The sequence below is a fragment of the Microcebus murinus genome, chromosome 20 (genome assembly GCF_040939455.1).
Source record: "Microcebus murinus isolate Inina chromosome 20, M.murinus_Inina_mat1.0, whole genome shotgun sequence".
Taxonomy (NCBI): Eukaryota; Metazoa; Chordata; class Mammalia; order Primates; family Cheirogaleidae; genus Microcebus; species Microcebus murinus.
In genome coordinates this window covers 1653074-1679560 of record NC_134123.1, presented here as the reverse complement: position 1 = coordinate 1679560, position 26487 = coordinate 1653074, and the positions used below count along the sequence as shown (strand labels likewise).

At 64.3% G+C, this 26487-nt stretch overlaps 7 pseudogenes; all 7 read left to right on the top strand.

Annotated features, from left to right (window-relative positions):
- Positions 1–1223: 1223 nt before the first annotated feature.
- Positions 1224–1342, top strand: LOC142862926 (uncharacterized; annotated as a pseudogene).
- A 3544-nt stretch (positions 1343–4886) lies between these two features.
- LOC142862925 (uncharacterized) lies at positions 4887–5005 on the top strand (annotated as a pseudogene).
- Positions 5006–8555: 3550 nt separating this feature from the next.
- Positions 8556–8674, top strand: LOC142862924 (uncharacterized; annotated as a pseudogene).
- Positions 8675–12224: 3550 nt separating this feature from the next.
- On the top strand, positions 12225–12343 carry LOC142862923 (uncharacterized; annotated as a pseudogene).
- A 3547-nt stretch (positions 12344–15890) lies between these two features.
- Positions 15891–16009, top strand: LOC142862922 (uncharacterized; annotated as a pseudogene).
- Positions 16010–19559: 3550 nt separating this feature from the next.
- Positions 19560–19678, top strand: LOC142862921 (uncharacterized; annotated as a pseudogene).
- A 3555-nt stretch (positions 19679–23233) lies between these two features.
- LOC142862920 (uncharacterized) lies at positions 23234–23352 on the top strand (annotated as a pseudogene).
- Positions 23353–26487: the final 3135 nt, after the last annotated feature.

Sequence of the window (26487 nt, the reverse complement as noted above, 5' to 3'; positions counted from 1 at the left end):
CGTCACACCTCCTGGTTGTCCCGCTCTGAGACAAGGAGCCGGGCTTCGCATTCCCACAGCAGCCAGTCGTGGGCTGAGGACACCTGGGGCCTTGGGAACTCCCTGGCTTCTCTTTGGATTACCATTTGGAGCTGCTCGGGAATCCTGCCGCCACACACACCCGAGTGCAGGTGTCTTCTGCACAGACTGCGGGCCTCGCGCTTCTGAATGCCACTGGCTCGCCACCCACCCACGGGTGAACCTGGTCAGGGTGCTTTCTCTAAGGAGCAGACTCTGATCCGGGCGGGCTACCGGTGTCTCTGTTTGCTCGTTTCTTTCTTCCATTTCGGGAAAGTCTTCCTTACTGGGTGTGGAAATCTCCTATGCCTTTCCTCGCCTATTCTGTCAGCTTTAAAATTCTCTTTCAGTTGCCACCCTCACAGATGGATTAGGAAACTCTTTTCGGTGCATTCATTAGTGAAATGACCTCAAGGAAGCTCGAATCCAATATCTAATCGCCGGCTTTTAGCAAGTCCACACCCGAGGGTGGTTGGGGTCCAATCCAGCCCCGGGCCAGGCCCAGGCCCCTTGGACTGGACCACAGGAGGACACAGAGCAGGGTCCCGGCCCCCACGGGAGCGGTGCCGGCAGTTCTCCAAGGGCTTGGCGGTTTTCCAGAGGTAGGAGATGGAGGGGACTGATTTCTTCAGCGCCCCCCAAACCACCCCGCCCCGCCCCACCCCACCCATGGGACACATCCCGAGAGACGCCCCTACACTCGCTCCCCTCCCCCATGCGCTGTGCCCCAGCCCTGGCCCTGGGGAATAGGCGGCAGCCCACCCACAGGGCGGGGGCGCAGCTGACAGGGGTTGTGCGGGAGGGCGGCCCCTGGCTGGGGTCAAAGGGTGAGCGCGCGTGCGCAGTCAGCGGCCGCGCGCTGGGGGTGGGGGCGGGTAGGTGAAGGAGGCGAGGTGAGGAGAGGAGGGGGGCTGGAAGGTCTCCACCTTGGCGGGTCCAGCCGTGGAGGCGCATCGTGTCTGTGTGTGTGTGTGTGTGTGTGTGTGTGTGTGTGTGTGTGTGTAGACAGCCCCCCACCCCACCCCGCCCCGCCCCGTCCCTCACCTCAGTCCTCCGGAGTCCGCCCGACCGGGCCGGCGAACTCCACAGGCCCGGCGCGGGTCAGCGCTATCGCGGGGAAGCGCGGTGAGGCTGGCCTCTTGAGCGGGGCAGGGGCGCCCTCCGCGGTCTACGGCCACACCACCCCGAACGCGCCCCATCTCGTCTGCTCTCAGAAGCTAAGCAGCGTCGGGCCTGGTTAGTACTTGGATGGGAGACCGCCTGGGAATCCCGGGTGCCCTAGGCTTTTTTTTTTTTTTTTTTTTTTGCCTGTTGCTCTGTCCCCTTGCTGGGAGCGCGGCGGCGGGGCGGCCGTCCGGCGGATCACCCCCACCCTCAGCGCCCGCCGCGGTGCCTGCCGCCCCAGCCCGCACCGTGGGGCCTCCTCTTGTCCCAAGCCGGGACACCGCCGCCACGGGGCAGCATGCGTGCCATCTGGACTGTCAGGTCTCAGACCAAAGGTCTGGTCTGTGGGAACCGCCACGCTGGAGGAAACCTCGAGAGTCTGAGAGGGGAGGGGGTTCCGGAAGGATTCCAGGATGTCACTTTGAGCGAGTATGTGACCAGAACTCGTCCCGTTGCTTTTGGGGTTCTATGGGCTACACGCAGGAATCTCTGGTGGTGGCACTGGAGGTTGGGGGATCCGGAGTCACACCCAGACCTGCTCGACAGGCCTCCTTTTACTTTTCTTTTCGGATTCATTTTCTTAGAAAGTGTCTCTTATCTCTATGATTGCATTTTCTTTTCTCTCTCTTTTCAAGCAGATGATGGGAGTACAAGTATTGAGGTGACATGTGTTGCCCGTGCCCCCCTCCCCCCTGTCTCCTTATTTATTTCTCATTTTCTCCCAGCGTATTGTGGGGGTACCAATGTTCAGGTCGGGTGCATTGCTCTTTCCCCGCCTCCCCCCTCGGGTCAGAGCTTCAAGTGCGCCCATCCCCCAGTCGGTGCGCACCCACCCCCTCCCTAATGGATGTGTATGCCCACCCCCTCCCCACGCCCGCCCGACACCCACCCGATGAAGGTGATTCCTCGCTGTCCACTTAGGTGTCCATCCGTTCGTACCAATTTGCCGGTGAGCGCGCGCACGTGGTGCTCGTGTGTCCGTTCTTGGGATACCTGGCCTACTGGAACGGGTTCCAGCTCTGGCCAGGAGAACACGAGAGGCGCCCTCTCACCGCTGCTCCTCATAGCCGAATGGCACTCCGTGGTGTCCACGCGCCGCATGTTATTAATGCACTCCTGGATGGATGGGCACTCGGGTCGCTTCCACATCTTTGCGATTGTGAATTGTGCCCTAACTGTCACCCCACCCCTTACCCAGCCCGTCTCCTCTGCCCCTGCCTGACGCGCTCCTCCCCCGCCAGGCCCGTCACTGTCCTCGGCCCCTGCCCCTGCCTGACCGGCCCCATCCCGCCCCGGCCCGTCACCGTCACCGTCACCGTCCTCTGCCCCTGCCTGACAGGCTCCTCCCCGCCCGGCCCACCACCTGGGCCACTGCCTGACTCGCTCCTCCCCGGCCAGGCCCGTCACTGTCCTGGGCCCCTGCCTGACCGGCTCCTTCCCGCCCGGCCTGTCACCGTCCTCGGCCCCTGCCTGACACGCTCCTCCCCGCCCGTCACCGTCCTCGGCCCCTGCCTGACCGGCTCCTCCGTCGCCTGGGCCTTCCAGGGGCTTGGTGTGGACCCTGCTTCCAGGAAGCCCTCCAGGAACCCGGCAGCAGGGCGGCCGCAGCAGTCTGGCGCGCAGGCATCGCTAAGTCCCCTGCCGGGGACGGGGACGTGCCCCGCTGTGCCGCGGGGGCCCAGCCTGGTGTCTTCCCTGAGGCCCTGGGGCTGCCGCTCCCCGCAAGGGGAGAGCCTCGGAGGTGGGGACCGCCTCCTGATGGGGACGTCCACGCAGCTCTCCTCGTCGGATTCCGGGGCTCTCTGTCCTGCCTGAAGGCCCAGCTGGCCTGCGGGTCCTTAGAGTGGCAGAAACATCCTCAAACTGATATTGCGAGTCCGGTGGTCGTCTGCACTTTTGTGCTGGGCACCCCAGGGAGGCCCAGGGGCTGGCTGGACAACGCGGTCTGCTCGGGGGCTTTGGAGGAGCACCCGATGCCCTTTGGACTTTGGTAGCAGCGTCTCAGGTGTCTCTGAGCCCTGCGCCATGTCGGGGAGGAGGCGGGAGGGGCCGCGACCTGCAGTCGTGTTCCCGGGGTGGCACGGCATGTGGCTTCTTCCACAGGCTGCTTGGCCTGGGCTCCCTGCACCTGGGCCTTTGGGGGACTGGCCCTGTGCTTGCCAACGCTTCCTGCAGGGACCCGGAGCTGGGAGGTGGCATCTCCCAGCCCTGGGCCGGGCAGAGCCCCAGCGGGCCATGCCCACAACCTCTCTCAGCACGGGTCCCCCAGAAGGCTCCTTTGGGACCAGGATTCTCCTGCGGGTGACTTCTTAAAGTCTGGCCCCTGGATGGAGGGGCACCGGGAGTAGAGGAGCCGGAAGCGGAAGGGGGTGCCCATGCGAGGGGACATTTTCAGGCCAAGTACCAGCTTCAGCCTGATCCTCCTGGGAACCCCGGGGTGTACGTCACACCTCCTGGTTGTCCCGCTCTGAGACAAGGAGCCGGGCTTCGCATTCCCACAGCAGCCAGTCGTGGGCTGAGGACACCTGGGGCCTTGGGAACTCCCTGGCTTCTCTTTGGATTACCATTTGGAGCTGCTCGGGAATCCTGCCGCCACACACACCCGAGTGCAGGTGTCTTCTGCACAGACTGCGGGCCTCGCGCTTCTGAATGCCACTGGCTCGCCACCCACCCACGGGTGAACCTGGTCAGGGTGCTTTCTCTAAGGAGCAGACTCTGATCCGGGCGGGCTACCGGTGTCTCTGTTTGCTCGTTTCTTTCTTCCATTTCGGGAAAGTCTTCCTTACTGGGTGTGGAAATCTCCTATGCCTTTCCTCGCCTATTCTGTCAGCTTTAAAATTCTCTTTCAGTTGCCACCCTCACAGATGGATTAGGAAACTCTTTTCGGTGCATTCATTAGTGAAATGACCTCAAGGAAGCTCGAATCCAATATCTAATCGCCGGCTTTTAGCAAGTCCACACCCGAGGGTGGTTGGGGTCCAATCCAGCCCCGGGCCAGGCCCAGGCCCCTTGGACTGGGCCACAGGAGGACACAGAGCAGGGTCCCGGCCCCCACGGGAGCGGTGCCAGCAGTTCTCCAAGGGCTTGGGGGTTTTCCAGAGGTAGGAGATGGAGGGGACTGATTTCTTCAGCGCCCCCCAAACCACCCCGCCCCGCCCCACCCCAGCCATGGGACACATCCCGAGAGACGCCCCTACACTCGCTCCCCTCCCCCATGCGCTGTGCCCCAGCCCTGGCCCTGGGGAATAGGCGGCAGCCCACCCACAGGGCGGGGGCGCAGCTGACAGGGGTTGTGCGGGAGGGCGGCCCCTGGCTGGGGTCAAAGGGTGAGCGCGCGTGCGCAGTCAGCGGCCGCGCGCTGGGGGTGGGGGCGGGTAGGTGAAGGAGGCGAGGTGAGGAGAGGAGGGGTGCTGGAAGGTCTCCACCTTGGCGGGTCCAGCCGTGGAGGCGCATCGTGTCTGTGTGTGTGTGTGTGTGTGTGTGTGTGTGTGTGTGTGTGTGTAGACAGCCCCCCACCCCACCCCGCCCCGCCCCGTCCCTCACCTCAGTCCTCCGGAGTCCGCCCGACCGGGCCGGCGAACTCCACAGGCCCGGCGCGGGTCAGCGCTATCGCGGGGAAGCGCGGTGAGGCTGGCCTCTTGAGCGGGGCAGGGGCGCCCTCCGCGGTCTACGGCCACACCACCCCGAACGCGCCCCATCTCGTCTGCTCTCAGAAGCTAAGCAGCGTCGGGCCTGGTTAGTACTTGGATGGGAGACCGCCTGGGAATCCCGGGTGCCCTAGGCTTTTTTTTTTTTTTTTTTTTTTGCCTGTTGCTCTGTCCCCTTGCTGGGAGCGCGGCGGCGGGGCGGCCGTCCGGCGGATCACCCCCACCCTCAGCGCCCGCCGCGGTGCCTGCCGCCCCAGCCCGCACCGTGGGGCCTCCTCTTGTCCCAAGCCGGGACACCGCCGCCACGGGGCAGCATGCGTGCCATCTGGACTGTCAGGTCTCAGACCAAAGGTCTGGTCTGTGGGAACCGCCACGCTGGAGGAAACCTCGAGAGTCTGAGAGGGGAGGGGGTTCCGGAAGGATTCCAGGATGTCACTTTGAGCGAGTATGTGACCAGAACTCGTCCCGTTGCTTTTGGGGTTCTATGGGCTACACGCAGGAATCTCTGGTGGTGGCACTGGAGGTTGGGGGATCCGGAGTCACACCCAGACCTGCTCGACAGGCCTCCTTTTACTTTTCTTTTCGGATTCATTTTCTTAGAAAGTGTCTCTTATCTCTATGATTGCATTTTCTTTTCTCTCTCTTTTCAAGCAGATGATGGGAGTACAAGTATTGAGGTGACATGTGTTGCCCGTGCCCCCCTCCCCCCTGTCTCCTTATTTATTTCTCATTTTCTCCCAGCGTATTGTGGGGGTACCAATGTTCAGGTCGGGTGCATTGCTCTTTCCCCGCCTCCCCCCTCGGGTCAGAGCTTCAAGTGCGCCCATCCCCCAGTCGGTGCGCACCCACCCCCTCCCTAATGGATGTGTATGCCCACCCCCTCCCCACGCCCGCCCGACACCCACCCGATGAAGGTGATTCCTCGCTGTCCACTTAGGTGTCCATCCGTTCGTACCAATTTGCCGGTGAGCGCGCGCACGTGGTGCTCGTGTGTCCGTTCTTGGGATACCTGGCCTACTGGAACGGGTTCCAGCTCTGGCCAGGAGAACACGAGAGGCGCCCTCTCACCGCTGCTCCTCATAGCCGAATGGCACTCCGTGGTGTCCACGCGCCGCATGTTATTAATGCACTCCTGGATGGATGGGCACTCGGGTCGCTTCCACATCTTTGCGATTGTGAATTGTGCCCTAACTGTCACCCTACCCCTTACCCAGCCCGTCTCCTCTGCCCCTGCCTGACGCGCTCCTCCCCCGCCAGGCCCGTCACTGTCCTCGGCCCCTGCCCCTGCCTGACCGGCCCCTTCCCGCCCCGGCCCGTCACCGTCACCGTCACCGTCACCGTCCTCTGCCCCTGCCTGACAGGCTCCTCCCCGCCCGGCCCACCACCTGGGCCACTGCCTGACTCGCTCCTCCCCGGCCAGGCCCGTCACTGTCCTGGGCCCCTGCCTGACCGGCTCCTTCCCGCCCGGCCTGTCACCGTCCTCGGCCCCTGCCTGACACGCTCCTCCCCGCCCGTCACCGTCCTCGGCCCCTGCCTGACCGGCTCCTCCGTCGCCTGGGCCTTCCAGGGGCTTGGTGTGGACCCTGCTTCCAGGAAGCCCTCCAGGAACCCGGCAGCAGGGCGGCCGCAGCAGTCTGGCGCGCAGGCATCGCTAAGTCCCCTGCCGGGGACGGGGACGTGCCCCGCTGTGCCGCGGGGGCCCAGCCTGGTGTCTTCCCTGAGGCCCTGGGGCTGCCGCTCCCCGCAAGGGGAGAGCCTCGGAGGTGGGGACCGCCTCCTGATGGGGACGTCCACGCAGCTCTCCTCGTCGGATTCCGGGGCTCTCTGTCCTGCCTGAAGGCCCAGCTGGCCTGCGGGTCCTTAGAGTGGCAGAAACATCCTCAAACTGATATTGCGAGTCCGGTGGTCGTCTGCACTTTTGTGCTGGGCACCCCAGGGAGGCCCAGGGGCTGGCTGGACAACGCGGTCTGCTCGGGGGCTTTGGAGGAGCACCCGATGCCCTTTGGACTTTGGTAGCAGCGTCTCAGGTGTCTCTGAGCCCTGCGCCATGTCGGGGAGGAGGCGGGAGGGGCCACGACCTGCAGTCGTGTTCCCGGGGTGGCACGGCATGTGGCTTCTTCCACAGGCTGCTTGGCCTGGGCTCCCTGCACCTGGGCCTTTGGGGGACTGGCCCTGTGCTTGCCAACGCTTCCTGCAGGGACCCGGAGCTGGGAGGTGGCATCTCCCAGCCCTGGGCCGGGCAGAGCCCCAGCGGGCCATGCCCACAACCTCTCTCAGCACGGGTCCCCCAGAAGGCTCCTTTGGGACCAGGATTCTCCTGCGGGTGACTTCTTAAAGTCTGGCCCCTGGATGGAGGGGCACCGGGAGTAGAGGAGCCGGAAGCGGAAGGGGGTGCCCATGCGAGGGGACATTTTCAGGCCAAGTACCAGCTTCAGCCTGATCCTCCTGGGAACCCCGGGGTGTACGTCACACCTCCTGGTTGTCCCGCTCTGAGACAAGGAGCCGGGCTTCGCATTCCCACAGCAGCCAGTCGTGGGCTGAGGACACCTGGGGCCTTGGGAACTCCCTGGCTTCTCTTTGGATTACCATTTGGAGCTGCTCGGGAATCCTGCCGCCACACACACCCGAGTGCAGGTGTCTTCTGCACAGACTGCGGGCCTCGCGCTTCTGAATGCCACTGGCTCGCCACCCACCCACGGGTGAACCTGGTCAGGGTGCTTTCTCTAAGGAGCAGACTCTGATCCGGGCGGGCTACCGGTGTCTCTGTTTGCTCGTTTCTTTCTTCCATTTCGGGAAAGTCTTCCTTACTGGGTGTGGAAATCTCCTATGCCTTTCCTCGCCTATTCTGTCAGCTTTAAAATTCTCTTTCAGTTGCCACCCTCACAGATGGATTAGGAAACTCTTTTCGGTGCATTCATTAGTGAAATGACCTCAAGGAAGCTCGAATCCAATATCTAATCGCCGGCTTTTAGCAAGTCCACACCCGAGGGTGGTTGGGGTCCAATCCAGCCCCGGGCCAGGCCCAGGCCCCTTGGACTGGACCACAGGAGGACACAGAGCAGGGTCCCGGCCCCCACGGGAGCGGTGCCGGCAGTTCTCCAAGGGCTTGGCGGTTTTCCAGAGGTAGGAGATGGAGGGGACTGATTTCTTCAGCGCCCCCCAAACCACCCCGCCCCGCCCCACCCCACCCATGGGACACATCCCGAGAGACGCCCCTACACTCGCTCCCCTCCCCCATGCGCTGTGCCCCAGCCCTGGCCCTGGGGAATAGGCGGCAGCCCACCCACAGGGCGGGGGCGCAGCTGACAGGGGTTGTGCGGGAGGGCGGCCCCTGGCTGGGGTCAAAGGGTGAGCGCGCGTGCGCAGTCAGCGGCCGCGCGCTGGGGGTGGGGGCGGGTAGGTGAAGGAGGCGAGGTGAGGAGAGGAGGGGGGCTGGAAGGTCTCCACCTTGGCGGGTCCAGCCGTGGAGGCGCATCGTGTCTGTGTGTGTGTGTGTGTGTGTGTGTGTGTGTGTGTGTGTGTGTAGACAGCCCCCCACCCCACCCCGCCCCGCCCCGTCCCTCACCTCAGTCCTCCGGAGTCCGCCCGACCGGGCCGGCGAACTCCACAGGCCCGGCGCGGGTCAGCGCTATCGCGGGGAAGCGCGGTGAGGCTGGCCTCTTGAGCGGGGCAGGGGCGCCCTCCGCGGTCTACGGCCACACCACCCCGAACGCGCCCCATCTCGTCTGCTCTCAGAAGCTAAGCAGCGTCGGGCCTGGTTAGTACTTGGATGGGAGACCGCCTGGGAATCCCGGGTGCCCTAGGCTTTTTTTTTTTTTTTTTTTTTTGCCTGTTGCTCTGTCCCCTTGCTGGGAGCGCGGCGGCGGGGCGGCCGTCCGGCGGATCACCCCCACCCTCAGCGCCCGCCGCGGTGCCTGCCGCCCCAGCCCGCACCGTGGGGCCTCCTCTTGTCCCAAGCCGGGACACCGCCGCCACGGGGCAGCATGCGTGCCATCTGGACTGTCAGGTCTCAGACCAAAGGTCTGGTCTGTGGGAACCGCCACGCTGGAGGAAACCTCGAGAGTCTGAGAGGGGAGGGGGTTCCGGAAGGATTCCAGGATGTCACTTTGAGCGAGTATGTGACCAGAACTCGTCCCGTTGCTTTTGGGGTTCTATGGGCTACACGCAGGAATCTCTGGTGGTGGCACTGGAGGTTGGGGGATCCGGAGTCACACCCAGACCTGCTCGACAGGCCTCCTTTTACTTTTCTTTTCGGATTCATTTTCTTAGAAAGTGTCTCTTATCTCTATGATTGCATTTTCTTTTCTCTCTCTTTTCAAGCAGATGATGGGAGTACAAGTATTGAGGTGACATGTGTTGCCCGTGCCCCCCTCCCCCCTGTCTCCTTATTTATTTCTCATTTTCTCCCAGCGTATTGTGGGGGTACCAATGTTCAGGTCGGGTGCATTGCTCTTTCCCCGCCTCCCCCCTCGGGTCAGAGCTTCAAGTGCGCCCATCCCCCAGTCGGTGCGCACCCACCCCCTCCCTAATGGATGTGTATGCCCACCCCCTCCCCACGCCCGCCCGACACCCACCCGATGAAGGTGATTCCTCGCTGTCCACTTAGGTGTCCATCCGTTCGTACCAATTTGCCGGTGAGCGCGCGCACGTGGTGCTCGTGTGTCCGTTCTTGGGATACCTGGCCTACTGGAACGGGTTCCAGCTCTGGCCAGGAGAACACGAGAGGCGCCCTCTCACCGCTGCTCCTCATAGCCGAATGGCACTCCGTGGTGTCCACGCGCCGCATGTTATTAATGCACTCCTGGATGGATGGGCACTCGGGTCGCTTCCACATCTTTGCGATTGTGAATTGTGCCCTAACTGTCACCCTACCCCTTACCCAGCCCGTCTCCTCTGCCCCTGCCTGACGCGCTCCTCCCCCGCCAGGCCCGTCACTGTCCTCGGCCCCTGCCCCTGCCTGACCGGCCCCTTCCCGCCCCGGCCCGTCACCGTCACCGTCACCGTCACCGTCCTCTGCCCCTGCCTGACAGGCTCCTCCCCGCCCGGCCCACCACCTGGGCCACTGCCTGACTCGCTCCTCCCCGGCCAGGCCCGTCACTGTCCTGGGCCCCTGCCTGACCGGCTCCTTCCCGCCCGGCCTGTCACCGTCCTCGGCCCCTGCCTGACACGCTCCTCCCCGCCCGTCACCGTCCTCGGCCCCTGCCTGACCGGCTCCTCCGTCGCCTGGGCCTTCCAGGGGCTTGGTGTGGACCCTGCTTCCAGGAAGCCCTCCAGGAACCCGGCAGCAGGGCGGCCGCAGCAGTCTGGCGCGCAGGCATCGCTAAGTCCCCTGCCGGGGACGGGGACGTGCCCCGCTGTGCCGCGGGGGCCCAGCCTGGTGTCTTCCCTGAGGCCCTGGGGCTGCCGCTCCCCGCAAGGGGAGAGCCTCGGAGGTGGGGACCGCCTCCTGATGGGGACGTCCACGCAGCTCTCCTCGTCGGATTCCGGGGCTCTCTGTCCTGCCTGAAGGCCCAGCTGGCCTGCGGGTCCTTAGAGTGGCAGAAACATCCTCAAACTGATATTGCGAGTCCGGTGGTCGTCTGCACTTTTGTGCTGGGCACCCCAGGGAGGCCCAGGGGCTGGCTGGACAACGCGGTCTGCTCGGGGGCTTTGGAGGAGCACCCGATGCCCTTTGGACTTTGGTAGCAGCGTCTCAGGTGTCTCTGAGCCCTGCGCCATGTCGGGGAGGAGGCGGGAGGGGCCGCGACCTGCAGTCGTGTTCCCGGGGTGGCACGGCATGTGGCTTCTTCCACAGGCTGCTTGGCCTGGGCTCCCTGCACCTGGGCCTTTGGGGGACTGGCCCTGTGCTTGCCAACGCTTCCTGCAGGGACCCGGAGCTGGGAGGTGGCATCTCCCAGCCCTGGGCCGGGCAGAGCCCCAGCGGGCCATGCCCACAACCTCTCTCAGCACGGGTCCCCCAGAAGGCTCCTTTGGGACCAGGATTCTCCTGCGGGTGACTTCTTAAAGTCTGGCCCCTGGATGGAGGGGCACCGGGAGTAGAGGAGCCGGAAGCGGAAGGGGGTGCCCATGCGAGGGGACATTTTCAGGCCAAGTACCAGCTTCAGCCTGATCCTCCTGGGAACCCCGGGGTGTACGTCACACCTCCTGGTTGTCCCGCTCTGAGACAAGGAGCCGGGCTTCGCATTCCCACAGCAGCCAGTCGTGGGCTGAGGACACCTGGGGCCTTGGGAACTCCCTGGCTTCTCTTTGGATTACCATTTGGAGCTGCTCGGGAATCCTGCCGCCACACACACCCGAGTGCAGGTGTCTTCTGCACAGACTGCGGGCCTCGCGCTTCTGAATGCCACTGGCTCGCCACCCACCCACGGGTGAACCTGGTCAGGGTGCTTTCTCTAAGGAGCAGACTCTGATCCGGGCGGGCTACCGGTGTCTCTGTTTGCTCGTTTCTTTCTTCCATTTCGGGAAAGTCTTCCTTACTGGGTGTGGAAATCTCCTATGCCTTTCCTCGCCTATTCTGTCAGCTTTAAAATTCTCTTTCAGTTGCCACCCTCACAGATGGATTAGGAAACTCTTTTCGGTGCATTCATTAGTGAAATGACCTCAAGGAAGCTCGAATCCAATATCTAATCGCCGGCTTTTAGCAAGTCCACACCCGAGGGTGGTTGGGGTCCAATCCAGCCCCGGGCCAGGCCCAGGCCCCTTGGACTGGACCACAGGAGGACACAGAGCAGGGTCCCGGCCCCCACGGGAGCGGTGCCGGCAGTTCTCCAAGGGCTTGGCGGTTTTCCAGAGGTAGGAGATGGAGGGGACTGATTTCTTCAGCGCCCCCCAAACCACCCCGCCCCGCCCCACCCCACCCATGGGACACATCCCGAGAGACGCCCCTACACTCGCTCCCCTCCCCCATGCGCTGTGCCCCAGCCCTGGCCCTGGGGAATAGGCGGCAGCCCACCCACAGGGCGGGGGCGCAGCTGACAGGGGTTGTGCGGGAGGGCGGCCCCTGGCTGGGGTCAAAGGGTGAGCGCGCGTGCGCAGTCAGCGGCCGCGCGCTGGGGGTGGGGGCGGGTAGGTGAAGGAGGCGAGGTGAGGAGAGGAGGGGGGCTGGAAGGTCTCCACCTTGGCGGGTCCAGCCGTGGAGGCGCATCGTGTCTGTGTGTGTGTGTGTGTGTGTGTGTGTGTGTGTGTGTGTGTGTAGACAGCCCCCCACCCCACCCCGCCCCGCCCCGTCCCTCACCTCAGTCCTCCGGAGTCCGCCCGACCGGGCCGGCGAACTCCACAGGCCCGGCGCGGGTCAGCGCTATCGCGGGGAAGCGCGGTGAGGCTGGCCTCTTGAGCGGGGCAGGGGCGCCCTCCGCGGTCTACGGCCACACCACCCCGAACGCGCCCCATCTCGTCTGCTCTCAGAAGCTAAGCAGCGTCGGGCCTGGTTAGTACTTGGATGGGAGACCGCCTGGGAATCCCGGGTGCCCTAGGCTTTTTTTTTTTTTTTTTTTTTGCCTGTTGCTCTGTCCCCTTGCTGGGAGCGCGGCGGCGGGGCGGCCGTCCGGCGGATCACCCCCACCCTCAGCGCCCGCCGCGGTGCCTGCCGCCCCAGCCCGCACCGTGGGGCCTCCTCTTGTCCCAAGCCGGGACACCGCCGCCACGGGGCAGCATGCGTGCCATCTGGACTGTCAGGTCTCAGACCAAAGGTCTGGTCTGTGGGAACCGCCACGCTGGAGGAAACCTCGAGAGTCTGAGAGGGGAGGGGGTTCCGGAAGGATTCCAGGATGTCACTTTGAGCGAGTATGTGACCAGAACTCGTCCCGTTGCTTTTGGGGTTCTATGGGCTACACGCAGGAATCTCTGGTGGTGGCACTGGAGGTTGGGGGATCCGGAGTCACACCCAGACCTGCTCGACAGGCCTCCTTTTACTTTTCTTTTCGGATTCATTTTCTTAGAAAGTGTCTCTTATCTCTATGATTGCATTTTCTTTTCTCTCTCTTTTCAAGCAGATGATGGGAGTACAAGTATTGAGGTGACATGTGTTGCCCGTGCCCCCCTCCCCCCTGTCTCCTTATTTATTTCTCATTTTCTCCCAGCGTATTGTGGGGGTACCAATGTTCAGGTCGGGTGCATTGCTCTTTCCCCGCCTCCCCCCTCGGGTCAGAGCTTCAAGTGCGCCCATCCCCCAGTCGGTGCGCACCCACCCCCTCCCTAATGGATGTGTATGCCCACCCCCTCCCCACGCCCGCCCGACACCCACCCGATGAAGGTGATTCCTCGCTGTCCACTTAGGTGTCCATCCGTTCGTACCAATTTGCCGGTGAGCGCGCGCACGTGGTGCTCGTGTGTCCGTTCTTGGGATACCTGGCCTACTGGAACGGGTTCCAGCTCTGGCCAGGAGAACACGAGAGGCGCCCTCTCACCGCTGCTCCTCATAGCCGAATGGCACTCCGTGGTGTCCACGCGCCGCATGTTATTAATGCACTCCTGGATGGATGGGCACTCGGGTCGCTTCCACATCTTTGCGATTGTGAATTGTGCCCTAACTGTCACCCCACCCCTTACCCAGCCCGTCTCCTCTGCCCCTGCCTGACGCGCTCCTCCCCCGCCAGGCCCGTCACTGTCCTCGGCCCCTGCCCCTGCCTGACCGGCCCCATCCCGCCCCGGCCCGTCACCGTCACCGTCACCGTCACCGTCCTCTGCCCCTGCCTGACAGGCTCCTCCCCGCCCGGCCCACCACCTGGGCCACTGCCTGACTCGCTCCTCCCCGGCCAGGCCCGTCACTGTCCTGGGCCCCTGCCTGACCGGCTCCTTCCCGCCCGGCCTGTCACCGTCCTCGGCCCCTGCCTGACACGCTCCTCCCCGCCCGTCACCGTCCTCGGCCCCTGCCTGACCGGCTCCTCCGTCGCCTGGGCCTTCCAGGGGCTTGGTGTGGACCCTGCTTCCAGGAAGCCCTCCAGGAACCCGGCAGCAGGGCGGCCGCAGCAGTCTGGCGCGCAGGCATCGCTAAGTCCCCTGCCGGGGACGGGGACGTGCCCCGCTGTGCCGCGGGGGCCCAGCCTGGTGTCTTCCCTGAGGCCCTGGGGCTGCCGCTCCCCGCAAGGGGAGAGCCTCGGAGGTGGGGACCGCCTCCTGATGGGGACGTCCACGCAGCTCTCCTCGTCGGATTCCGGGGCTCTCTGTCCTGCCTGAAGGCCCAGCTGGCCTGCGGGTCCTTAGAGTGGCAGAAACATCCTCAAACTGATATTGCGAGTCCGGTGGTCGTCTGCACTTTTGTGCTGGGCACCCCAGGGAGGCCCAGGGGCTGGCTGGACAACGCGGTCTGCTCGGGGGCTTTGGAGGAGCACCCGATGCCCTTTGGACTTTGGTAGCAGCGTCTCAGGTGTCTCTGAGCCCTGCGCCATGTCGGGGAGGAGGCGGGAGGGGCCGCGACCTGCAGTCGTGTTCCCGGGGTGGCACGGCATGTGGCTTCTTCCACAGGCTGCTTGGCCTGGGCTCCCTGCACCTGGGCCTTTGGGGGACTGGCCCTGTGCTTGCCAACGCTTCCTGCAGGGACCCGGAGCTGGGAGGTGGCATCTCCCAGCCCTGGGCCGGGCAGAGCCCCAGCGGGCCATGCCCACAACCTCTCTCAGCACGGGTCCCCCAGAAGGCTCCTTTGGGACCAGGATTCTCCTGCGGGTGACTTCTTAAAGTCTGGCCCCTGGATGGAGGGGCACCGGGAGTAGAGGAGCCGGAAGCGGAAGGGGGTGCCCATGCGAGGGGACATTTTCAGGCCAAGTACCAGCTTCAGCCTGATCCTCCTGGGAACCCCGGGGTGTACGTCACACCTCCTGGTTGTCCCGCTCTGAGACAAGGAGCCGGGCTTCGCATTCCCACAGCAGCCAGTCGTGGGCTGAGGACACCTGGGGCCTTGGGAACTCCCTGGCTTCTCTTTGGATTACCATTTGGAGCTGCTCGGGAATCCTGCCGCCACACACACCCGAGTGCAGGTGTCTTCTGCACAGACTGCGGGCCTCGCGCTTCTGAATGCCACTGGCTCGCCACCCACCCACGGGTGAACCTGGTCAGGGTGCTTTCTCTAAGGAGCAGACTCTGATCCGGGCGGGCTACCGGTGTCTCTGTTTGCTCGTTTCTTTCTTCCATTTCGGGAAAGTCTTCCTTACTGGGTGTGGAAATCTCCTATGCCTTTCCTCGCCTATTCTGTCAGCTTTAAAATTCTCTTTCAGTTGCCACCCTCACAGATGGATTAGGAAACTCTTTTCGGTGCATTCATTAGTGAAATGACCTCAAGGAAGCTCGAATCCAATATCTAATCGCCGGCTTTTAGCAAGTCCACACCCGAGGGTGGTTGGGGTCCAATCCAGCCCCGGGCCAGGCCCAGGCCCCTTGGACTGGGCCACAGGAGGACACAGAGCAGGGTCCCGGCCCCCACGGGAGCGGTGCCGGCAGTTCTCCAAGGGCTTGGGGGTTTTCCAGAGGTAGGAGATGGAGGGGACTGATTTCTTCAGCGCCCCCCAAACCACCCCGCCCCGCCCCACCCCAGCCATGGGACACATCCCGAGAGACGCCCCTACACTCGCTCCCCTCCCCCATGCGCTGTGCCCCAGCCCTGGCCCTGGGGAATAGGCGGCAGCCCACCCACAGGGCGGGGGCGCAGCTGACAGGGGTTGTGCGGGAGGGCGGCCCCTGGCTGGGGTCAAAGGGTGAGCGCGCGTGCGCAGTCAGCGGCCGCGCGCTGGGGGTGGGGGCGGGTAGGTGAAGGAGGCGAGGTGAGGAGAGGAGGGGTGCTGGAAGGTCTCCACCTTGGCGGGTCCAGCCGTGGAGGCGCATCGTGTCTGTGTGTGTGTGTGTGTGTGTGTGTGTGTGTGTGTGTGTGTAGACAGCCCCCCACCCCACCCCGCCCCGCCCCGTCCCTCACCTCAGTCCTCCGGAGTCCGCCCGACCGGGCCGGCGAACTCCACAGGCCCGGCGCGGGTCAGCGCTATCGCGGGGAAGCGCGGTGAGGCTGGCCTCTTGAGCGGGGCAGGGGCGCCCTCCGCGGTCTACGGCCACACCACCCCGAACGCGCCCCATCTCGTCTGCTCTCAGAAGCTAAGCAGCGTCGGGCCTGGTTAGTACTTGGATGGGAGACCGCCTGGGAATCCCGGGTGCCCTAGGCTTTTTTTTTTTTTTTTTTTTTTGCCTGTTGCTCTGTCCCCTTGCTGGGAGCGCGGCGGCGGGGCGGCCGTCCGGCGGATCACCCCCACCCTCAGCGCCCGCCGCGGTGCCTGCCGCCCCAGCCCGCACCGTGGGGCCTCCTCTTGTCCCAAGCCGGGACACCGCCGCCACGGGGCAGCATGCGTGCCATCTGGACTGTCAGGTCTCAGACCAAAGGTCTGGTCTGTGGGAACCGCCACGCTGGAGGAAACCTCGAGAGTCTGAGAGGGGAGGGGGTTCCGGAAGGATTCCAGGATGTCACTTTGAGCGAGTATGTGACCAGAACTCGTCCCGTTGCTTTTGGGGTTCTATGGGCTACACGCAGGAATCTCTGGTGGTGGCACTGGAGGTTGGGGGATCCGGAGTCACACCCAGACCTGCTCGACAGGCCTCCTTTTACTTTTCTTTTCGGATTCATTTTCTTAGAAAGTGTCTCTTATCTCTATGATTGCATTTTCTTTTCTCTCTCTTTTCAAGCAGATGATGGGAGTACAAGTATTGAGGTGACATGTGTTGCCCGTGCCCCCCTCCCCCCTGTCTCCTTATTTATTTCTCATTTTCTCCCAGCGTATTGTGGGGGTACCAATGTTCAGGTCGGGTGCATTGCTCTTTCCCCGCCTCCCCCCTCGGGTCAGAGCTTCAAGTGCGCCCATCCCCCAGTCGGTGCGCACCCACCCCCTCCCTAATGGATGTGTATGCCCACCCCCTCCCCACGCCCGCCCGACACCCACCCGATGAAGGTGATTCCTCGCTGTCCACTTAGGTGTCCATCCGTTCGTACCAATTTGCCGGTGAGCGCGCGCACGTGGTGCTCGTGTGTCCGTTCTTGGGATACCTGGCCTACTGGAACGGGTTCCAGCTCTGGCCAGGAGAACACGAGAGGCGCCCTCTCACCGCTGCTCCTCATAGCCGAATGGCACTCCGTGGTGTCCACGCGCCGCATGTTATTAATGCACTCCTGGATGGATGGGCACTCGGGTCGCTTCCACATCTTTGCGATTGTGAATTGTGCCCTAACTGTCACCCTACCCCTTACCCAGCCCGTCTCCTCTGCCCCTGCCTGACGCGCTCCTCCCCCGCCAGGCCCGTCACTGTCCTCGGCCCCTGCCCCTGCCTGACCGGCCCCTTCCCGCCCCGGCCCGTCACCGTCACCGTCACCGTCACCGTCCTCTGCCCCTGCCTGACAGGCTCCTCCCCGCCCGGCCCACCACCTGGGCCACTGCCTGACTCGCTCCTCCCCGGCCAGGCCCGTCACTGTCCTGGGCCCCTGCCTGACCGGCTCCTTCCCGCCCGGCCTGTCACCGTCCTCGGCCCCTGCCTGACACGCTCCTCCCCGCCCGTCACCGTCCTCGGCCCCTGCCTGACCGGCTCCTCCGTCGCCTGGGCCTTCCAGGGGCTTGGTGTGGACCCTGCTTCCAGGAAGCCCTCCAGGAACCCGGCAGCAGGGCGGCCGCAGCAGTCTGGCGCGCAGGCATCGCTAAGTCCCCTGCCGGGGACGGGGACGTGCCCCGCTGTGCCGCGGGGGCCCAGCCTGGTGTCTTCCCTGAGGCCCTGGGGCTGCCGCTCCCCGCAAGGGGAGAGCCTCGGAGGTGGGGACCGCCTCCTGATGGGGACGTCCACGCAGCTCTCCTCGTCGGATTCCGGGGCTCTCTGTCCTGCCTGAAGGCCCAGCTGGCCTGCGGGTCCTTAGAGTGGCAGAAACATCCTCAAACTGATATTGCGAGTCCGGTGGTCGTCTGCACTTTTGTGCTGGGCACCCCAGGGAGGCCCAGGGGCTGGCTGGACAACGCGGTCTGCTCGGGGGCTTTGGAGGAGCACCCGATGCCCTTTGGACTTTGGTAGCAGCGTCTCAGGTGTCTCTGAGCCCTGCGCCATGTCGGGGAGGAGGCGGGAGGGGCCGCGACCTGCAGTCGTGTTCCCGGGGTGGCACGGCATGTGGCTTCTTCCACAGGCTGCTTGGCCTGGGCTCCCTGCACCTGGGCCTTTGGGGGACTGGCCCTGTGCTTGCCAACGCTTCCTGCAGGGACCCGGAGCTGGGAGGTGGCATCTCCCAGCCCTGGGCCGGGCAGAGCCCCAGCGGGCCATGCCCACAACCTCTCTCAGCACGGGTCCCCCAGAAGGCTCCTTTGGGACCAGGATTCTCCTGCGGGTGACTTCTTAAAGTCTGGCCCCTGGATGGAGGGGCACCGGGAGTAGAGGAGCCGGAAGCGGAAGGGGGTGCCCATGCGAGGGGACATTTTCAGGCCAAGTACCAGCTTCAGCCTGATCCTCCTGGGAACCCCGGGGTGTACGTCACACCTCCTGGTTGTCCCGCTCTGAGACAAGGAGCCGGGCTTCGCATTCCCACAGCAGCCAGTCGTGGGCTGAGGACACCTGGGGCCTTGGGAACTCCCTGGCTTCTCTTTGGATTACCATTTGGAGCTGCTCGGGAATCCTGCCGCCACACACACCCGAGTGCAGGTGTCTTCTGCACAGACTGCGGGCCTCGCGCTTCTGAATGCCACTGGCTCGCCACCCACCCACGGGTGAACCTGGTCAGGGTGCTTTCTCTAAGGAGCAGACTCTGATCCGGGCGGGCTACCGGTGTCTCTGTTTGCTCGTTTCTTTCTTCCATTTCGGGAAAGTCTTCCTTACTGGGTGTGGAAATCTCCTATGCCTTTCCTCGCCTATTCTGTCAGCTTTAAAATTCTCTTTCAGTTGCCACCCTCACAGATGGATTAGGAAACTCTTTTCGGTGCATTCATTAGTGAAATGACCTCAAGGAAGCTCGAATCCAATATCTAATCGCCGGCTTTTAGCAAGTCCACACCCGAGGGTGGTTGGGGTCCAATCCAGCCCCGGGCCAGGCCCAGGCCCCTTGGACTGGACCACAGGAGGACACAGAGCAGGGTCCCGGCCCCCACGGGAGCGGTGCCGGCAGTTCTCCAAGGGCTTGGCGGTTTTCCAGAGGTAGGAGATGGAGGGGACTGATTTCTTCAGCGCCCCCCAAACCACCCCGCCCCGCCCCACCCCACCCATGGGACACATCCCGAGAGACGCCCCTACACTCGCTCCCCTCCCCCATGCGCTGTGCCCCAGCCCTGGCCCTGGGGAATAGGCGGCAGCCCACCCACAGGGCGGGGGCGCAGCTGACAGGGGTTGTGCGGGAGGGCGGCCCCTGGCTGGGGTCAAAGGGTGAGCGCGCGTGCGCAGTCAGCGGCCGCGCGCTGGGGGTGGGGGCGGGTAGGTGAAGGAGGCGAGGTGAGGAGAGGAGGGGGGCTGGAAGGTCTCCACCTTGGCGGGTCCAGCCGTGGAGGCGCATCGTGTCTGTGTGTGTGTGTGTGTGTGTGTGTGTGTGTGTGTGTGTGTGTAGACAGCCCCCCACCCCACCCCGCCCCGCCCCGTCCCTCACCTCAGTCCTCCGGAGTCCGCCCGACCGGGCCGGCGAACTCCACAGGCCCGGCGCGGGTCAGCGCTATCGCGGGGAAGCGCGGTGAGGCTGGCCTCTTGAGCGGGGCAGGGGCGCCCTCCGCGGTCTACGGCCACACCACCCCGAACGCGCCCCATCTCGTCTGCTCTCAGAAGCTAAGCAGCGTCGGGCCTGGTTAGTACTTGGATGGGAGACCGCCTGGGAATCCCGGGTGCCCTAGGCTTTTTTTTTTTTTTTTTTTTTGCCTGTTGCTCTGTCCCCTTGCTGGGAGCGCGGCGGCGGGGCGGCCGTCCGGCGGATCACCCCCACCCTCAGCGCCCGCCGCGGTGCCTGCCGCCCCAGCCCGCACCGTGGGGCCTCCTCTTGTCCCAAGCCGGGACACCGCCGCCACGGGGCAGCATGCGTGCCATCTGGACTGTCAGGTCTCAGACCAAAGGTCTGGTCTGTGGGAACCGCCACGCTGGAGGAAACCTCGAGAGTCTGAGAGGGGAGGGGGTTCCGGAAGGATTCCAGGATGTCACTTTGAGCGAGTATGTGACCAGAACTCGTCCCGTTGCTTTTGGGGTTCTATGGGCTACACGCAGGAATCTCTGGTGGTGGCACTGGAGGTTGGGGGATCCGGAGTCACACCCAGACCTGCTCGACAGGCCTCCTTTTACTTTTCTTTTCGGATTCATTTTCTTAGAAAGTGTCTCTTATCTCTATGATTGCATTTTCTTTTCTCTCTCTTTTCAAGCAGATGATGGGAGTACAAGTATTGAGGTGACATGTGTTGCCCGTGCCCCCCTCCCCCCTGTCTCCTTATTTATTTCTCATTTTCTCCCAGCGTATTGTGGGGGTACCAATGTTCAGGTCGGGTGCATTGCTCTTTCCCCGCCTCCCCCCTCGGGTCAGAGCTTCAAGTGCGCCCATCCCCCAGTCGGTGCGCACCCACCCCCTCCCTAATGGATGTGTATGCCCACCCCCTCCCCACGCCCGCCCGACACCCACCCGATGAAGGTGATTCCTCGCTGTCCACTTAGGTGTCCATCCGTTCGTACCAATTTGCCGGTGAGCGCGCGCACGTGGTGCTCGTGTGTCCGTTCTTGGGATACCTGGCCTACTGGAACGGGTTCCAGCTCTGGCCAGGAGAACACGAGAGGCGCCCTCTCACCGCTGCTCCTCATAGCCGAATGGCACTCCGTGGTGTCCACGCGCCGCATGTTATTAATGCACTCCTGGATGGATGGGCACTCGGGTCGCTTCCACATCTTTGCGATTGTGAATTGTGCCCTAACTGTCACCCCACCCCTTACCCAGCCCGTCTCCTCTGCCCCTGCCTGACGCGCTCCTCCCCCGCCAGGCCCGTCACTGTCCTCGGCCCCTGCCCCTGCCTGACCGGCCCCATCCCGCCCCGGCCCGTCACCGTCACCGTCACCGTCACCGTCCTCTGCCCCTGCCTGACAGGCTCCTCCCCGCCCGGCCCACCACCTGGGCCACTGCCTGACTCGCTCCTCCCCGGCCAGGCCCGTCACTGTCCTGGGCCCCTGCCTGACCGGCTCCTTCCCGCCCGGCCTGTCACCGTCCTCGGCCCCTGCCTGACACGCTCCTCCCCGCCCGTCACCGTCCTCGGCCCCTGCCTGACCGGCTCCTCCGTCGCCTGGGCCTTCCAGGGGCTTGGTGTGGACCCTGCTTCCAGGAAGCCCTCCAGGAACCCGGCAGCAGGGCGGCCGCAGCAGTCTGGCGCGCAGGCATCGCTAAGTCCCCTGCCGGGGACGGGGACGTGCCCCGCTGTGCCGCGGGGGCCCAGCCTGGTGTCTTCCCTGAGGCCCTGGGGCTGCCGCTCCCCGCAAGGGGAGAGCCTCGGAGGTGGGGACCGCCTCCTGATGGGGACGTCCACGCAGCTCTCCTCGTCGGATTCCGGGGCTCTCTGTCCTGCCTGAAGGCCCAGCTGGCCTGCGGGTCCTTAGAGTGGCAGAAACATCCTCAAACTGATATTGCGAGTCCGGTGGTCGTCTGCACTTTTGTGCTGGGCACCCCAGGGAGGCCCAGGGGCTGGCTGGACAACGCGGTCTGCTCGGGGGCTTTGGAGGAGCACCCGATGCCCTTTGGACTTTGGTAGCAGCGTCTCAGGTGTCTCTGAGCCCTGCGCCATGTCGGGGAGGAGGCGGGAGGGGCCGCGACCTGCAGTCGTGTTCCCGGGGTGGCACGGCATGTGGCTTCTTCCACAGGCTGCTTGGCCTGGGCTCCCTGCACCTGGGCCTTTGGGGGACTGGCCCTGTGCTTGCCAACGCTTCCTGCAGGGACCCGGAGCTGGGAGGTGGCATCTCCCAGCCCTGGGCCGGGCAGAGCCCCAGCGGGCCATGCCCACAACCTCTCTCAGCACGGGTCCCCCAGAAGGCTCCTTTGGGACCAGGATTCTCCTGCGGGTGACTTCTTAAAGTCTGGCCCCTGGATGGAGGGGCACCGGGAGTAGAGGAGCCGGAAGCGGAAGGGGGTGCCCATGCGAGGGGACATTTTCAGGCCAAGTACCAGCTTCAGCCTGATCCTCCTGGGAACCCCGGGGTGTACGTCACACCTCCTGGTTGTCCCGCTCTGAGACAAGGAGCCGGGCTTCGCATTCCCACAGCAGCCAGTCGTGGGCTGAGGACACCTGGGGCCTTGGGAACTCCCTGGCTTCTCTTTGGATTACCATTTGGAGCTGCTCGGGAATCCTGCCGCCACACACACCCGAGTGCAGGTGTCTTCTGCACAGACTGCGGGCCTCGCGCTTCTGAATGCCACTGGCTCGCCACCCACCCACGGGTGAACCTGGTCAGGGTGCTTTCTCTAAGGAGCAGACTCTGATCCGGGCGGGCTACCGGTGTCTCTGTTTGCTCGTTTCTTTCTTCCATTTCGGGAAAGTCTTCCTTACTGGGTGTGGAAATCTCCTATGCCTTTCCTCGCCTATTCTGTCAGCTTTAAAATTCTCTTTCAGTTGCCACCCTCACAGATGGATTAGGAAACTCTTTTCGGTGCATTCATTAGTGAAATGACCTCAAGGAAGCTCGAATCCAATATCTAATCGCCGGCTTTTAGCAAGTCCACACCCGAGGGTGGTTGGGGTCCAATCCAGCCCCGGGCCAGGCCCAGGCCCCTTGGACTGGGCCACAGGAGGACACAGAGCAGGGTCCCGGCCCCCACGGGAGCGGTGCCGGCAGTTCTCCAAGGGCTTGGGGGTTTTCCAGAGGTAGGAGATGGAGGGGACTGATTTCTTCAGCGCCCCCCAAACCACCCCGCCCCGCCCCACCCCAGCCATGGGACACATCCCGAGAGACGCCCCTACACTCGCTCCCCTCCCCCATGCGCTGTGCCCCAGCCCTGGCCCTGGGGAATAGGCGGCAGCCCACCCACAGGGCGGGGGCGCAGCTGACAGGGGTTGTGCGGGAGGGCGGCCCCTGGCTGGGGTCAAAGGGTGAGCGCGCGTGCGCAGTCAGCGGCCGCGCGCTGGGGGTGGGGGCGGGTAGGTGAAGGAGGCGAGGTGAGGAGAGGAGGGGTGCTGGAAGGTCTCCACCTTGGCGGGTCCAGCCGTGGAGGCGCATCGTGTCTGTGTGTGTGTGTGTGTGTGTGTGTGTGTGTGTGTGTGTGTGTGTGTGTAGACAGCCCCCCACCCCACCCCGCCCCGCCCCGTCCCTCACCTCAGTCCTCCGGAGTCCGCCCGACCGGGCCGGCGAACTCCACAGGCCCGGCGCGGGTCAGCGCTATCGCGGGGAAGCGCGGTGAGGCTGGCCTCTTGAGCGGGGCAGGGGCGCCCTCCGCGGTCTACGGCCACACCACCCCGAACGCGCCCCATCTCGTCTGCTCTCAGAAGCTAAGCAGCGTCGGGCCTGGTTAGTACTTGGATGGGAGACCGCCTGGGAATCCCGGGTGCCCTAGGCTTTTTTTTTTTTTTTTTTTTTTGCCTGTTGCTCTGTCCCCTTGCTGGGAGCGCGGCGGCGGGGCGGCCGTCCGGCGGATCACCCCCACCCTCAGCGCCCGCCGCGGTGCCTGCCGCCCCAGCCCGCACCGTGGGGCCTCCTCTTGTCCCAAGCCGGGACACCGCCGCCACGGGGCAGCATGCGTGCCATCTGGACTGTCAGGTCTCAGACCAAAGGTCTGGTCTGTGGGAACCGCCACGCTGGAGGAAACCTCGAGAGTCTGAGAGGGGAGGGGGTTCCGGAAGGATTCCAGGATGTCACTTTGAGCGAGTATGTGACCAGAACTCGTCCCGTTGCTTTTGGGGTTCTATGGGCTACACGCAGGAATCTCTGGTGGTGGCACTGGAGGTTGGGGGATCCGGAGTCACACCCAGACCTGCTCGACAGGCCTCCTTTTACTTTTCTTTTCGGATTCATTTTCTTAGAAAGTGTCTCTTATCTCTATGATTGCATTTTCTTTTCTCTCTCTTTTCAAGCAGATGATGGGAGTACAAGTATTGAGGTGACATGTGTTGCCCGTGCCCCCCTCCCCCCTGTCTCCTTATTTATTTCTCATTTTCTCCCAGCGTATTGTGGGGGTACCAATGTTCAGGTCGGGTGCATTGCTCTTTCCCCGCCTCCCCCCTCGGGTCAGAGCTTCAAGTGCGCCCATCCCCCAGTCGGTGCGCACCCACCCCCTCCCTAATGGATGTGTATGCCCACCCCCTCCCCACGCCCGCCCGACACCCACCCGATGAAGGTGATTCCTCGCTGTCCACTTAGGTGTCCATCCGTTCGTACCAATTTGCCGGTGAGCGCGCGCACGTGGTGCTCGTGTGTCCGTTCTTGGGATACCTGGCCTACTGGAACGGGTTCCAGCTCTGGCCAGGAGAACACGAGAGGCGCCCTCTCACCGCTGCTCCTCATAGCCGAATGGCACTCCGTGGTGTCCACGCGCCGCATGTTATTAATGCACTCCTGGATGGATGGGCACTCGGGTCGCTTCCACATCTTTGCGATTGTGAATTGTGCCCTAACTGTCACCCTACCCCTTACCCAGCCCGTCTCCTCTGCCCCTGCCTGACGCGCTCCTCCCCCGCCAGGCCCGTCACTGTCCTCGGCCCCTGCCCCTGCCTGACCGGCCCCATCCCGCCCCGGCCCGTCACCGTCACCGTCACCGTCACCGTCACCGTCCTCTGCCCCTGCCTGACAGGCTCCTCCCCGCCCGGCCCACCACCTGGGCCACTGCCTGACTCGCTCCTCCCCGGCCAGGCCCGTCACTGTCCTGGGCCCCTGCCTGACCGGCTCCTTCCCGCCCGGCCTGTCACCGTCCTCGGCCCCTGCCTGACACGCTCCTCCCCGCCCGTCACCGTCCTCGGCCCCTGCCTGACCGGCTCCTCCGTCGCCTGGGCCTTCCAGGGGCTTGGTGTGGACCCTGCTTCCAGGAAGCCCTCCAGGAACCCGGCAGCAGGGCGGCCGCAGCAGTCTGGCGCGCAGGCATCGCTAAGTCCCCTGCCGGGGACGGGGACGTGCCCCGCTGTGCCGCGGGGGCCCAGCCTGGTGTCTTCCCTGAGGCCCTGGGGCTGCCGCTCCCCGCAAGGGGAGAGCCTCGGAGGTGGGGACCGCCTCCTGATGGGGACGTCCACGCAGCTCTCCTCGTCGGATTCCGGGGCTCTCTGTCCTGCCTGAAGGCCCAGCTGGCCTGCGGGTCCTTAGAGTGGCAGAAACATCCTCAAACTGATATTGCGAGTCCGGTGGTCGTCTGCACTTTTGTGCTGGGCACCCCAGGGAGGCCCAGGGGCTGGCTGGACAACGCGGTCTGCTCGGGGGCTTTGGAGGAGCACCCGATGCCCTTTGGCCTTTGGTAGCAGCGTCTCAGGTGTCTCTGAGCCCTGCGCCATGTCGGGGAGGAGGCGGGAGGGGCCGCGACCTGCAGTCGTGTTCCCGGGGTGGCACGGCATGTGGCTTCTTCCACAGGCTGCTTGGCCTGGGCTCCCTGCACCTGGGCCTTTGGGGGACTGGCCCTGTGCTTGCCAACGCTTCCTGCAGGGACCCGGAGCTGGGAGGTGGCATCTCCCAGCCCTGGGCCGGGCAGAGCCCCAGCGGGCCATGCCCACAACCTCTCTCAGCACGGGTCCCCCAGAAGGCTCCTTTGGGACCAGGATTCTCCTGCGGGTGACTTCTTAAAGTCTGGCCCCTGGATGGAGGGGCACCGGGAGTAGAGGAGCCGGAAGCGGAAGGGGGTGCCCATGCGAGGGGATATTTTCAGGCCAAGTACCAGCTTCAGCCTGATCCTCCTGGGAACCCCGGGGTGTACGTCACACCTCCTGGTTGTCCCGCTCTGAGACAAGGAGCCGGGCTTCGCATTCCCACAGCAGCCAGTCGTGGGCTGAGGACACCTGGGGCCTTGGGAACTCCCTGGCTTCTCTTTGGATTACCATTTGGAGCTGCTCGGGAATCCTGCCGCCACACACACCCGAGTGCAGGTGTCTTCTGCACAGACTGCGGGCCTCGCGCTTCTGAATGCCACTGGCTCGCCACCCACCCACGGGTGAACCTGGTCAGGGTGCTTTCTCTAAGGAGCAGACTCTGATCCGGGCGGGCTACCGGTGTCTCTGTTTGCTCGTTTCTTTCTTCCATTTCGGGAAAGTCTTCCTTACTGGGTGTGGAAATCTCCTATGCCTTTCCTCGCCTATTCTGTCAGCTTTAAAATTCTCTTTCAGTTGCCACCCTCACAGATGGATTAGGAAACTCTTTTCGGTGCATTCATTAGTGAAATGACCTCAAGGAAGCTCGAATCCAATATCTAATCGCCGGCTTTTAGCAAGTCCACACCCGAGGGTGGTTGGGGTCCAATCCAGCCCCGGGCCAGGCCCAGGCCCCTTGGACTGGACCACAGGAGGACACAGAGCAGGGTCCCGGCCCCCACGGGAGCGGTGCCGGCAGTTCTCCAAGGGCTTGGCGGTTTTCCAGAGGTAGGAGATGGAGGGGACTGATTTCTTCAGCGCCCCCCAAACCACCCCGCCCCGCCCCACCCCACCCATGGGACACATCCCGAGAGACGCCCCTACACTCGCTCCCCTCCCCCATGCGCTGTGCCCCAGCCCTGGCCCTGGGG